Genomic DNA, 15,775 nt, shown 5'->3' on the forward strand with positions numbered 1-15,775 from the left:
TTTGTTTTTTTTTTTTTTTTTTACCATTTAATGCCCCATTCTTGGAGCTGGAAGTGACACTCACTGCATCACCACTCAGCAGGGGAAGAACATGTCCCTGCTGAGCTCCCATGCCAGGATGAACTTGGAGGTATGGGCTGGAGCTATGGGGAAGGAGGAGGGCTCAGGTCCTGGGCATGACCACTAAAACTGCACCCTGCCAGGGTTGCCAGGCCCAGTGGGACTGCTGGTATCATGACAGCCCCAGGAAATGCCAGGACCAAGGATCTCCCTGGTGAAAGGCAGGTAGGAGGTGACTTATAACCTCCAGCCACCACATGCATGACCAGTTCTGGCTAGGGAATGCCCAGATCCCTAACATATTTGAGAGGCCTGAGGCTTGCTGGTTGCAGTGGAGTTTTGAGGCTCCAGGTAAGCTCAGCTTAGCTGCCTGGGATGCCATCTGTGAAGCATGGGCTTTTGGGTTTAAAACCCTTCATCAGCCTGAGGAAGCATCTAGTTGCTGTGTGTGTGCTGTTCCTAGAGAAAGGAATAGTAAAGAAGCCAGAGGCTGGCATGCAATGCAGGCAAGAAAGCCAGTCAGTGAAAATGGAAATGGAGGTGCCATGGGGTGAGAGACAGGCTGGGGTAGAGGGAAAGGAAGATGCAGCAGGTGAAAGTGGAGAGATACCTGGGGAGTCAAATGCATTCTTGGAGCTGGAAGTGACACTCACTGCATCACCACTCAGCAGGGGAAGAACATGTCCCTGCTGAGCTCCCATGCCAGGATGAACTTGGAGGTATGGGCTGGAGCTATGGGGAAGGAGGAGGGCTCAGGTCCTGGGCATGACCACTAAAACTGCACCCTGCCAGGGTTGCCAGGCCCAGTGGGACTGCTGGTATCATGACAGCCCCAGGAAATGCCAGGACCAAGGATCTCCCTGGTGAAAGGCAGGTAGGAGGTGACTTATAACCTCCAGCCACCACATGCATGACCAGTTCTGGCTAGGGAATGCCCAGATCCCTAACATATTTGAGAGGCCTGAGGCTTGCTGGGTGCAGTGGAGTTTTGAGGCTCCAGGTAAGCTCAGCTTAGCTGCCTGGGATGCCATCTGTGAAGCATGGGCTTTTGGGTTTAAAACCCTTCATCAGCCTGAGGAAGCATCTAGTTGCTGTGTGTGTGCTGTTCCTAGAGAAAGGAATAGTAAAGAAGCGAGAGGCTGGCATGCAATGCAGGCAAGAAAGCCAGTCAGTGAAAATGGAAATGGAGGTGCCATGGGGTGAGAGACAGGCTGGGGTAGAGGGAAAGGAAGATGCAGCAGGTGAAAGTGGAGAGATACCTGGGGAGTCAAATGTTGGGCAGGTCATAGTGTGTCATAAATCCAAAGTCTATATTGAGCCTATGAGTTTCTGTATCTAGGAGGTTAATGAAGTGAAGTTCATAGACCCATCTGTGAAAAGTGATTTGTAAATTCCCTTTGAGGATCAGGACTAAGATACTGGAGACAGAATGGTTTTCTTGTGAGAAATGTGTCCCCACAGGTAGTTGGGTATTCTTGTCTTTGATAGATTCTGGTGTGCAGTTGGTGGGGGTGCTGGAGATACGTTGACAGGTTTTGCATTTCTTGTCATGGCATGGTCTGGATCCATTTGGTATATTTTGGGTTGTAGGAAGTTGGCTTCTGGTAATGAGGTTAGTGAGGTTCAGTGCTTGTTTGAATTATAAACCACTTTTCTCAGATGGGCCTATGAACCTCACTTCATCAACCTCCTAGATATAGAAATTCATGGAGTCAATATAGACATTGGATTTATGACACACTGCAACCTGCCTGACATCTGACTCCCCAGGTACCTCTCCACTTTTACCTGCTACATCCACTTTCCCTCCTACCCCAGCCTGTCTCTCACCCCCTGATGCCTCCATTTTCATTTTCACTGACTGTCTTTCTTGCCTGCATTGCATGCCAGCCTCTGGCTTCTTTCCTATTCCTTCTATACAGGAAGAGCCCACACACACACCAACTAGATGCTTTCTCAGCCTGATAAAGGATTTTTAAACCCAAAATCTTGCAAAGAAGAATTTCTCCAACTGTTCTAATAAAAGATCTAATAAAAGATTTAATAAACCGGTCTGATAAAAGATATCAGAGTTACCATAAGAAACTTGTCTGGGCTATGTCCTTAGTCTAACTTCCCTTAACACACACAAGTGAAAGAGTTTTGCTTTCATCAGTTTGAGGTGCAGTTTCACAAAAAAACCCTGCACCACTCTGCCTGAAACCTGCCTAATGCCTGCATGTGGGGCTATGTATATGGCAGTACAGGTGCCAATGAGGACAGCCATTTAATGCCCCACTCTCAGAGCTGGAGGCAGCAGTTCAGTTTCTCACCAGCCAGCAGGGGAAGAACATCTTCCTGCTAAGAACTTGGAGGTATAAGGGCTGGGGCTATATGGGGAGGAAGAGGCCCTACATCATCCTGGGCATGACCTAAAACTCCATGGTGCCAAGGTAGGGAGGCCTGGGTGGGACTGCTGGTGGCATGGCAGCCCCAGGAAATGCTAGGACCAAGAACCTCCCTGGTGAAAGGTGGGTAGGAGCAAGAGGCGCCTGATAACCTCCAGCCACCACACAGTCCTGGCTGGGGAAAGCCCAGACCTGTAAGATCTTTGAGAGGCCTGAGGCTTTCTGATTGCAGTGGTGTTCTGAGGGTGAGAACAGGACAGGAGCTAGCATACCTGCAGTTTTCACCCCGTTGTGCATTAACACACACAGTCATACATGTCATGAGTTTTGCTTGTCAGCAGTTTGAGGTGCAGTTACCCAGAACCCCCCACACCTATCTCCTTGAAACCTGGAAGGCTTCATGGCCACATCAAGGGCTACCATTCCTGCAGTTTTCATCCCACTCTGCCTTCACACTCACATACCATGAGTTTTTCCTAGAAACACCTGTACCTATGTCCTTGAAACTTGGCACACCTCATGGCCTCAGAAGGGGAGAGCATCCTTGCAAGGTTTATCTGAATCAGGCAGGGAATGACAAAGTTATAGGCAGCTTTGTGATTCCCCATTTTAGCCTATGGCCAAAACACCGTCGAAATTCCAAAACTGCTCCGAAACAGTTCTGGCCAAAACGAAATGGGACAGTGATTCGAAACACTGAAATTAATCACTAGCCCTCCAAAATGCCGAATCTGAAACAAAATGAAATAGCCGTTTCAGACAACCCTATGAAACACCGAAATGAAACACTGTCCCTTTGAAACGCTGAATCTGAAACAAAATGCAGGCGTTTCACACAGTCCTACTGGTGATCACCATGGGGAAGCGCACCTTGCTCAGTCACTCTCAGGATCTCCATCTTGGGTATGATTTTTGCCATATGCTGGGAGCTGCCCAAGGGAGCTCTATTTCTAGGCCCTAGCACTCACTGGAAGAAAGAGAGCAGGAGATCTGTGTTTCTTGGCAGTGGTCCTGGGTGGCACAGAGATAGAATAGATATGTTCTTGATCATAGAGTGGCTTGATTGATAACTAGGCCTGAAAACTGGTAAGAACAAGATATACATATGTAAAGAGGCATCTAAGAATGTTTAACATTTGGGTGTGTAAATTATGTATCCTTAACCATAATTTATTTCTCTAAGATGGTTAACACTCAATATCATGCCAAAATACTTCATTCAAAGTTTGAAAATAAGACATCCATGTGCATGCATAGACTTGTTTTAATACAAAATAATTTGGCGCTAATAATAGTAATCAGAAATAAAATATTTTTTGACAGTATCAAATATACTAGTACATAAATTTAGAAACAGGAAGAAGAAATAGGGTATAAAGACAAAACTGCTGCATTCTATAAGCTTTTTTAAAAAGAAAAAACAACATTGTTTGAATGAGGGAGAATCTTGCAAGCAAATATAATTTCTACAACTGTGTTGCTTCTGCAGACTGGCAAAGTGCTGACTGTCTGATTTTGTGGCCCAAACAGTATTATTATCTTGATATCCATGTCTTGTAGTTGCACCTGCTCTGTGCATTTAATCTGCACAGTAACTTATTTAAATTCAACTCTTAACACTCGCAAGTATGTTAAAGGCAAGATCAGACTCTTGTACCTTGTCAGATAGCTAGAAACAACTATAATGAATTTGTTAAAATGGAAGTTGTACTGTGTACCTCTTGCCATATTCACCTCTATTTGTCTGTTGTTCTATATGCCATTATTTGAGTATGATTGATCAATGATCAGCATATTGCAGATTTAGTTACATTAAAGATAATGATCTAGCAAAACATTGTTCGTACGCAAGTTTTCAGTTCAAGAAGCTTTTGCTGAAAGGTAGACAATTAATCTTCAAGCAGACCATGTAGGAAGCAGGTGTTCAAGTGACACACAGATTGGTGACATCAGTAATTACACAGTCTTGGTTTTTAGCATTTTAATACCAGTATGGTGATGTGGGTGTGGAAGGTAAGGCATTTAAATTCTTCCATCTGTAACAGATGGATGTCTTCAAAAAATTGTGATGCTTCTCAAGAAAACCCTTCACATATAATGAACATTCCACCATTAAGATTTGTTCATCTGGTTGGCAATGTGGCCTAAAATAGCTACAGCCATCTGTATTTGAGAAGACACTGTATAATGTAAAATGCTGTACCAATGTAAAATGCTGTACCAATTTATATTTTTCTGTCTGAGAAATAAAAATAAAGGAACATCCTCTTCAGAACTTACACTCAGAAAGCTAACTCACTGTTCATTTTATATTTTGCCATCTGATGCCTATTATTTATTATTTCTGAGAGTTTTGTTTTCAAAACTTTCTGTTATTTAATATAAAACATAACATCTATATTTAAAAATTGCATATGTGAGTCTAAATACATTGGATTGTAATACTGAAAATACATACTTCAGTAATATAAATCGGGAACAGCACAGGGAAAATATAAGGAAATTTTAGCATAGGGTTAAATCGGTTCTAGAAACACTTCAACAATTTGGTACATGGTTCTAAAAATCCATTAGAAATTATTTCCTGTTATGCAAAATCTACATAAAATTGTGATCTAATAAATGTGGATTCATTTGTAATTGTTACAAATTATTTACACTTAGGTGCTGAAGTCCACTTAGGTCTTACTAAATGAAATAGGATGTGACCCCCCAGAGATCTGGTCATCAGCTCAACAAATAACACTTTTTTATGGTTAAATCTATTAGGAAGTGAAATCAGCATGCATTTTAGGACTCTTAGGGTTCTGTTCTTACTCTGTTATTTGACTTTCAATATACTAAAGGCATTCAACTTAAGGGTAGCAGAATCTGCCTCAACTGTAGCATACCATTCCGATAACACCCACAAATAGCTTCTATTTAATTTTTCTGTCATTCATACATTAAGAGCTTGACTTAATGCCAATGCTTATTGAAAGATATATTTTGATTTCAAAGAGTATTGGATTGGGAACTAATTCTAGCTAAGAGCATGCACCTGGCTTGTCATACTAAGTCACATCTCCCCATTCATCTAACTATGAATCAAAAGCTTGAATTTTGATGCTTATATATCTATAGATTCTTGGCACTTTAAATGATAAATCCATTTTAATTCAGTGCTATCCTTAAGATAAACTGCCTGATTTTCAATTACTCCAAGGCTCCTTTGCATTGAATTGGCAGCATATTTTTATCCTTAAAGCAATAGGATTATACTTTTTCCCTTACATCCCTGAAACACTTTATATCTATTGTGTAATTAACTGGTTAATTGCACAGTAAATTTACACACACAAAGTAGTGTCTACACAATAAATTTGGCCAACGAGCAACAAAGTTGTTGCATAAAAAAGGTAGAACATTTTTATAGCTGGTTTCTGTCAAGATTTAATTTGAACATGTGGGATGTCACACACAGGGTGATAGTGTTTAGCCAGGTCCTCCACTAACCCAGAGTATACTCCCTCCCTCCTCCCTTCCCCTGGGACTTATATTTCACTTCACTGTCCCAGGGTGCAGTAGCAGGAGATGTCAGGACTCAGTGCCCCTCCTTTCTTTCTTCAACCAGCCTTCAAGTCTGCTTCTTCAAGAAGACATTAACACCTCTCTGTGGGCACATCTACATGAGACATTTACTGTGGAGCTACCAAATTATTTCCACAGTAAAGTCTCCAGGTAGGGACAGAAGTTTCACATAAACCCATTTAAATGGTCAGAAACTTGTTTAACCCTGTAACAGAACAGAAGTTCAATGCACATAAACCAGTTCCAAAATGGCTGAAACTGGTCTAAGATAAACCTGGTTGAATGCAGTATCAGACTTTAATCATTTAGGTCAAACTGGTTTATGAAACTTCTGTTCCAGACCTCTTTGTGGTTCAAGTTAAGTTAAACCAGAGTATCCCAGCATGCTTTGCAGCCCTGGGGTGGGCTGTTCTGTCTGCTCCAGAGAGCAGGGGTGGCCCCACCACTCTGCTCCCAAGCAGGAGCAGGGCTCCCAAATTGCTTGACATGTTTTGAGCTTGCAACATGTATGCAATGCCTATATGCATACACAATTCATCTGCAGTGATTCACAAAGGCTGGTTGTGTCATTTGGTTCAAAGTGTGCAATGAAACAAGCTGGAGCAGATGGAGCTGGCTCATTGGCCTCACTAGCTGGCTCACTACCCCCTCCCCATGGCAAACCCTAGTTGGAGTCTGGGGCCAGAGAAGGGGATTAAACTCACCTTCCCCCAAGTACACTGCTGCTCTGCCCTGCTGGCTTGCTTAGTACTGCCTGTGACTGTGAACTACCCAGAGGCACCTGGAAGCAGGAAGAGGAAGTGATGAGCAACCCTGCAGAATTCTGCTTCTGTGATTTTGGACTGCAAATCCCAGAGACCTCAGGGTCAGCAGAAGTGAACACAGAGCCCATGCTGGCTACATGCCAGAGAGCTGTGCTCTAATTCCCCCCAACTTCTGGCTTGAGCCACTGCAGGCATATAGCTGCATTTCCTGAATGCCTGTTCATTTGCTTATTGGTTCAATCTTTGCAGCTTGGACTAACCTCAGGCTTTTTGACTGTCTGTACTTAGCCTCTTTATCTACATGTGTGGCCCTATTAATCTGTGGTAAACTAACTCTGTTGATTTTAACTCTGAAATTAACTCTGTTGATTAGCACTTGCCATACTATCCTGTGGTACTATCCTGCCACACTATCCTTTAGTGTGTAGCAACACATGTGTAGATGCTGATGAGGCTGACTGGGGCATGAGGGTGTTTAAATGTGGGGGGCACCTGCCAGCTAGCTCTTCACTGGAATGCCCTTGTGCCCCAGTCAGCTCCTTCACAGCACATTGAGCCAGGTTGGAGCAGCCCCAGGCTGGCAGAATAACCCCGCCAGACCTCTTCCAAACAGGCCTCCTCCAACCCAGGCCATTGTGCCATGTAAATGTGTGCCCAGGAGAAATAAACCCCAGCATGATATGTGTTGGAGTTTATTGCTTCATATTAATTACACACATAGGCACTCCCATTGTAAACAGACACTCAAGTGATATGCTTTATTTGGGGGAGGGGATGGGAGAAGGGAATTTGTTCAGAAACCTGTGGGTGGGACAGGGAAGTACACAAAAGGACTTCATAAGGTCCCTGGAGAGTTTGAGCCTGCTGCTCCTGCCCTCCCTGACCTTCACATAAGTCTTCCTGGATCTGCACAAGGGTTGGGAGTGCAGCTCCTATACCCAGAGGGAGCCTAGCTGGCTTCTCATTACCACCACAGTTGCAGGGAGGGATGGCAGCTCCTGCCAGCAACTCTCCAGCTCCCCTTGCTGATGAGCACTGGCAGAACAAATTTCCAAAGTGCTTTTTCCCCCTCTGGGTGCCTTTCCCTCTGAACATGAAGTGGGTCACATGGTGTGACAGTTTCTATTGAGTGATATTGCTTGTTGCTTGATAGGAGTAATGTCTGGCAGGGTCTTTAGTGCCACAATACTGTGTGGAGACCTAAGCACAGATGAGAAGCAGGCTCATCATTTCGATTAATTTCTATTAATGCCATTAATCATTTTGATGGCACCTGCTGATTCTGCTTCAATATTTTCTTGTGTACAGTACTTAACAAGCTTGCTGCATTTAACGCTTCTAGAAAGAACCTCTTTCCCATCTCAGTGTGATGTATTAGCCAATCTGTGGGTTTCATGTTGCTGCCCATGTTTGTTTGGGTTTTTTTTTTTTGTTTTTTTTTTAAATGGAAGCGTCTTTAATGTCCTTAAAAGGCCGAGACTTAAAGCTTTCCATTTATTTTGAAAGACCATATGGTGTGCTCTCAGGCCATTTGAGGCAGGAATGTAGTACTGAATCAAAGGATAAGTCACAAAATCCTACAGCACCACATTTTATAGTAGAGATTTTCCTCAAATTTATTTCATCCAATCCAGTCCATCCGTATTTATTTGCTTCCATCAACAACCTGATCCCATTGAAAAAAACAAATAAACTCTATATTTACATCAAATAAAGCAGGGTCAGCTTGGAGGCTAGTACATCCTACTTCATTAGGTGATGTAAAATCAAGCATCCTTGCAAAAGTTGCAAAAGCAGCTTAAAGACCCCTGCCCTCTTCCTGCTCCTCCTACGTATAGAAGTGTCTCAAATTAGCAATTCAGAGTATTGCATCACCAAGACAGAGTTTCAGATAGTGTAAATCTGAATAATACCTGTGAACTGAATTGTGCTATGCCAATTTCTGTCAGTGAAAGATGGATTTTTTTACAGAAAACATCAGTTTTACTTTCTTTGCATGTTAATTGTCAGCTTGCTTGCAAGGGAAGGTGGTTGGCTTTCTTTGCACTAGGGCACTTGCCAGCTTAAATTATTTAATGACCCATGTCTTTATTATAATATAAATGTGTTCACCTCCTTGGCAGCTAGCTTACTAGAGGTCAGGAACAGGTACTGGATTTGAAGACTTAAAAAAACAAAAATTCAAAATGCCATTAGAAGTTAACAAAAAAGATCGCACCATTTATTTTGATGCTCCTTTTTAAATAACAAAATAAAAGGAAACACTGTTCATTCCTGGAGACACTGCCAAGTTCATAGCACTCAACAATAAAATGTCCTAGCTTTGGCTTCAGATCAATATCAGTAATGCATTAAATGTAAACAATGGATTGCAGATTTGGAGAACATGTTTCTCCTCTTGGTGTATATATGAAGTCTGCTGTTGTCAAGCAAGGAATATTGGTCTAATGAAGCTACCCTTGGAACAAGGACTAGATCTAGCTCAAAGTGTTTGACACTGGCCAGAAGCTTTTAAACAATGTTATTCATCAACAGTTCCATTCTTTAAAATCACTCTTTGAAATGGCTGGTATCTAACAAAAGAAAAACCTGATATAAATTAAATTTATGTTGAGGCTTTAAATGATAGATGTTGAAACAGATTTGCACAGTACAGTAACTGTGTTCACACAAACTCTATCAGTTCAAGACTTCAGTCTGAGTGATTTCCAATGCAATCTGTTCCAGACCAAAGAGTTTAAGGCCAGAAGCAAATGTCTTTTAAATTTCAGCTGATTAATGTCCTTTGCAAAACTATTTGTCACCTCCACAGGCATCCACATGCTCCTCTTGTAGGCAAACTTATTCTGCATTACATTTGGAATGAAGTGGTGCCAGTAAAGCCATTTTCAATAACTGTTGTTAGACCTGGATGCAGCTGGTATTTACTCATCTTCTTTATTTGACTGAAATTAAACATTAGACTCCAGAAATAGGTTTTCTAGTTAAAACCATAACTTACAAAAGCAAGCTGGCCTGTCTATGGCAAAGGTTAAGCCCTTTCTTTTAAAATTAAATCAACAAAATAGTTTTCAGATTTAATTTTTTTTCCCAAAGAACTGCTTGAAATTGAAATATGATTCCTACCCCATACAGGGTTTTCAGTGTAGGGTTGCAGATTAGAAGGTAACACTATAGAGAAAAATCATGTCAAGTTTTTAACTTCTTGACCTGGGGTGCCAAAAATATGTTTTACTTCACCAAAACCATAAAACATTATATATGCTAATTTCCCAGTAATAGGCATATAGATCTAAGTGAGGCTCCATCCATAGTTTTATGCATTTTAGAAGCAAAAATTACCCCTGACTAACTTCATCCAGGACCTGGTTGTTGTCATCTGGCAGAAAAATTCCCACATCTAAATATTAACATTTTGATCCCTGGGGTAAACACTAACATTGTTCTTTTTCATTTAAAATAAATCATGATGTATTTCCAAATATTTCTTTCCTATTATACCCAATAGTTCCATAAATGAATCGGCTACAAGATTGTTACAATTATGAAGGTTATAGCAGTGAATGAACTGAGAATACAATGGCCCAAAAGGCTCATTGTGAACAGTCTGTGTGTGATGTGAGACAATTGATTTGTGCAACCTAATAGCATATGTGCAAGCAGAAATCATGGGCCCAGATCCTAGGATTTGGCTGGATTTCACATGGTACCATATTGCAGAGGGGGCTGGAGGTAGCAGAAAGTCACCTTTGCATCCCACCCTCCCTTGTTCTGGAGCTGCTGTCAAAGCTAGTGCTTGGGGCTGATATGGGTCACTAGGCAGTAGCATGGTATAAAGATGAAGCTATGCCTTATTCTTTTGTCCACATCCCTTTATACCAGCAGTGGTGAGTGAGTGACAGAGGAATATCTAAGTTAGTGGTTCTAAACTTTTTTTTAGATTTAAGGTATCTCTTAGAAAATGCCAGCTCTTAGTTTTCACTTGATTTTGGCTGCAGAAAAATAGTGTAACAATTCTCCTAAACTTAGCAGGTCAGAATGCTTTTAACATTATGGATTCTTATTTGAAGTCTTTTGGTTTATCTTCTGAACTGGGGCACTGTTCCAGCCACCTGTGGAGGGTTCAGGATTAAGAGTATGGTCGGGGGTAGAAAGGTAAGAAAGGTTTATTGACTTAACAAAAACACAACTACATGTAGTAACAAGACAAACAATGACAGACAAAAGCAATTCATGTCGGCAACTTATCGGCAGTCCCCTCTGATGCCTGATACACAGCAAACTTCTCTTTCCACAAAGTTCAGCGAAGTCAGGTGTCCCTGAACAACACTGTCTGAAGGGGTACCGGGAAGGACCCTGGAATGCAGTCCTTGGGCTCCTCGAGGTCCACGGGCCCACTGATCCAGGCAACAGCTAACTAATCCTTTTCACAGAGCTGTATCTTCCTTCTGAATGGTTTCCAAATATTCCAGCTCATTTATAGCTTCTGAATGATACTGATAATGAATGACCACTCAGATTCCTTTTACTTCAACTGTCCTTAGACTGACCAGTTAGCAGTACAAGCCTTGCATTCCTTTGATAAGGTAATTTTAACTGCGCCACAGGGCCTTACTACTTCTAGGCTTTGCTAAATTTACTAGGCCTTACTTTATACAAGTCCTTACTACATCTTAAACTTTAATTAGGCTTTTAGCAACAACATATAGCTTAATATCTAAACAAATAGAGAAAAACACTTGATATAATCTTCATAGAGCCTTCAGCAAGCACCTTTATCACACAGGCACAGTTTTCAGCTGTCACAGGGCACCTTGTGAGAATCACTGATTTAAGCTGTCATCAAGAGCCAACCTTAGGGAAAAAGGTACCCTGAGTGAACTTGTATTTTGTCGCCCTGCCCATACCCCTCCTCCAAGTCAGTGGCATTGCTGCTGGCAGTGGGGGGCAGGCAGGGGGACAGGGTGCAGTCCAGCAGGGAAGTGGAGCTGTCCACACAGCCCAGCCATGTTCCTCCCAAGCAGCAGCTGGAGGTGGGGCTGGAGGTGGGGAAACAGGCTAGGTAGTATGGGTGGCTCCACATCCTCGCTGGACTGCACTCCATGCCCCTGTCTGCCTGCCTTTTCCTGCAACAGCATCACTAACTTGGAAGGGCTGATCACTTCTGTGTGTGTGTGTGTGTGTGTGGTGCCCCCCTGACCACAGTGCCACAGGCAGCTGCCCACATCATCCACCCCTATGACCAGCTCTGCTGTCATCCATTTGAACTGTTATGGGGTCACATGTGCTGGCTCTGATACTAGAATCTGACAGTGATGCAACATTAAAGTATATGCGTGCAGCAGAGGATCTTGGCCCAACATGGAACTGGACTTTTTTTTTAAAGAGAAACACCCATGAGACTTCATCTGAGAAGTGAACAGTGATTTGCTTTTCCTGAAAATGCTGTGAGCAGCGCCCTCCAGCAAACCAAGCTCTGAATGCTGAGGATACCACATTACCTTAACCTTCTGGAGAGCAATGCCAACTACTCTGTCTTACTAATGTCATATTTTAAAAGTAATTTGCATACCTCCTGCTTAAATGCATCTCTTTAAGGAACTGTAAGCCTTTGAATATTTAGGGTCTAACCCTGCTTTTATTGAAATAATTTGAAGTTTTGCCATTGGAATCAGGTTCAGGTCTTTAAAGAGGTAAGGCCAGGAGATATACATTTGCTACTCCTTTGTCTTCAAACTGGTTGAAAAATCTAAACTTTTATTTACACTCTGTGTAGAGCTTGTGGGTACAAATGATTTGTCTTTGAAGGCAGTTCTTTTTTTCTGGAACTGCTTCTTCTGAGGGTCTTTCAGAACAATTGGTCTTTTAGAGAGCAATTTGATATTCATCTCTGTCCTGTTGTATTTTTAGAATGCATATATTCAAATCTACTGGGGTTCTTTATCAGCAGTTGGGTAAATGCAATAGTAGATAAACAAACATCTATTTTTCAGTACTATCTGTAATTTTTTTAGTATTTAGCACTCATGGTAATGGTTGAACAATGATAATAATTAGTAAGATTTATAAGTAATTAAATAAATAGGGTTATTTTTTGTGTATAATTTAACATTTTCCATAATTCTATCATTTCCCTGAGCTCAAAAAATAGCAATCAATCTTTATTGATACACCTATTTCAGATATGAAAATCTGTTTGTGATGCATTATTCTCTATTTTCTTTTTTTATTAAAATAATTGTTATATATATATATATATATATATATATGAATGGCCAACCTGTTTTTGCAGGTTATGATTTTAACTAGAAAATCTATTTCTGGAGTCTGATGTTTTCAAAGGCATGTAGCATTTTAGGAAAATCTCACCTAAATGCCTATCAGTAACTTTTTGCACCAAAACACCTTTACAATCTGTTGCAAAAGCTCTAATAAACACCTAAATAAAAGTAGGCTGATTTTCAAATACACTGATCGGTAGGGCTGTGCGAAACACCATTGTTTTGTTTTGACATCTGTTTCACCATTTTGAAGGGACACTGTTTCATTTTGTCATTTGCTTTCATTTTAAAGCACTTGTTTTGTTTCACCGAAACTGGTTTGCTGTTTTGACATTTTGCCCATAGGCTATAATGGGGAATCATGAAAATGCCTAAAACTTTGTCATTTCTTGCCTGGTTTGGATGAAAATTTCAGGAATGGTAGCACCTTCTGAGGGCACAAAACCTGCTAAGTTTCAAGGAAATAGGTACAGAAGTTTCTGGGAGATTGAACCTCAAACTGTTCAAAGCACAACTCCTGACACTTGCTGGCAGCGTCAGCCTCCTCTCATCTGGCACACAGATCCAGCAGCCCGCACCCCCGAGAGCGCTGCAGGGTTGTGCTGGACTCCTCCTCAGGGCGTGAGCCCCAAGATCTGCATGCTGGATGAGAGGGGGCTGCCACAGACTTATAGGACCCACACTGGGGAAGATTGATGCTGCCACTGGTCCCAGATGGCAGTAGCAGCCTCCTCTCATCTGGCACACATATAAGGGGGCTCACACCCCTTAGGAGAATTCCAGCACAGCCCAGATGAAAGGCTGCCTCTGCCACCTGGGACCAGCACTGAGCACAGCCCACATGCAGTGTTGGGGAAGATTGCTGTTGCTGCCGGTCCCAGGTAGCAGCGGCAACCTCCTCTCATCTGGTGCACAGATCTAGGGGCTCGCACCCATGGGAAGAGTCTGACACAGCCCCACAGCCCTCCTGGGGGTGCAGGTCCCTGGATCTGCATGGCAGATGACAGGAGGCTGCTGCTGCCACCTGGGATTGTTGCTGAAGCCAAGTAACCCTGGCTTCAAAACTTGAAATGTTTCGAAACTTTCAAAATGTTTTGAGTGCCCTTGTTTCATTTTGAAGCTGTTTTGAAGTCTTTTGTTTCATTTCAATTTCACTGTTTTGAGCTCAAAACACATTGAAACAGCTTCAAAATGAAACACCCGGTGAAATTTCGCACTGACCTACTGATCAGCCAGAAGCTACCAAGATTGGGGACCTGGGAGATGAGAACAATTATGTGTAATTTCTGGGACAGAAATTACATATAAACCAGTATAATTGATTGCAAATTAGTTCAAATCTGTAACACAACAGAAGTTTAGTGTACATAAACCACTTTCAAAATGGCTGAAACTGGTTTAAGATAAACCTGGATGGATGTAGTATCAGACTAACTGATTTAAGTTAAATCAGTTTATTGAACTTCTTTCCCAGATGCCCTCCAGATTCAAGTTAACTTACAGTCCCCTGGCATCCCAGGATGCTTTGTATCTCCCCTGCAAATTCCCCCTCATAGGTGACTCATGCCTCCTGAGTCTGGGGGGGCACCTGCAGAAGCTGGGGGTGGTGGTGGCAGCAGAGACAGGGCTGGTGAGAACCCATAGAAGCTGCCAGTGACATCGGTGATGGAGCTGGCAAGCACCTGCAGAAGCCACTGGTGATGTTGGCACTGGGGGCAGAGCTGGCAAGCACCTGCAGAAGCCACCAGCAGTATTAGCAGTGGTGACAGCTCTGTCGGGGGGGGGGGGGCATGGGCCCCCCTGTGCCCCTCCTATCAGTTGCCTATGTTCCCCTTTGTAGGGTGGGTGGGCTAGTCTTGGCCCAACCTTTCTGCTCCAGCAGAGCAGGGAGGTGTGTTCTAGCACCCTCCCAGCTTCTGGCTTTAGCCACTGCATGTGGATGCATTTCCAGGATGAAATATCTGTTCACTTGCTTATCAGGTCAATCTATGCAATTTAGACTAACCTGCAAAGATTAAATCAATTCAGCCTTGGGCTTTTTGACTGTCTGTACTTGGCCATGAGGAAAGGCTGTAAGAATTAGGGTTATTCAGTCTGGAGAAGAAAAGACTGGATAATAATCTTCAAATGCCTGAAGAGTGATTATGCAGAGGATGGAGATGAGCTTTTTTTCTATGGTTGTATGGGACAGGACAAGGAGCAAGAAACTCAAGCTGCATGGTGAGGAATTTAGGATAGAAGTTAGGAGATACTTACTGACTATAAAGGTGGTCAGTCAGTTGAGCAGACTACCTAGACAAGCTGTGGAATCTCTAAGCTTGGAAACTTTCAAAAGCAAGTTAGACAGACACTTGGCTGGGGCGGTTTAGTCAAGAATGACTACCTTGAGCAGGGGGCAAGACTAGATGATCTTCTAGCTCTACTATCCTATGATCCTATAAGTTCTCAGTCACCTACAAAAATAACATAATTACTTAGATGCTTAAATACAATACATATTACAAACTACAGAAAAAGACCTGGGGGTTACAGTGGACAGTAAATGAATATGAGCTAACAGTGTGCCTTTTTTTGCCAAGAAGGCCAACAACATACTGGGCTGCATCAGTAAGAGTGTTGCCAGTAGATCAAGGGAAATAATTATTCCCCTCTAGTCAGCATTGGTGAGGCCACATCTGTAGTACTGTATTCAGTTTTGGGCCCCTGGATACAG

Source organism: Alligator sinensis, unplaced genomic scaffold (assembly GCF_000455745.1).
Source record: "Alligator sinensis unplaced genomic scaffold, ASM45574v1 scaffold7_1, whole genome shotgun sequence".
NCBI classification, from domain to species: domain Eukaryota; kingdom Metazoa; phylum Chordata; order Crocodylia; family Alligatoridae; genus Alligator; species Alligator sinensis.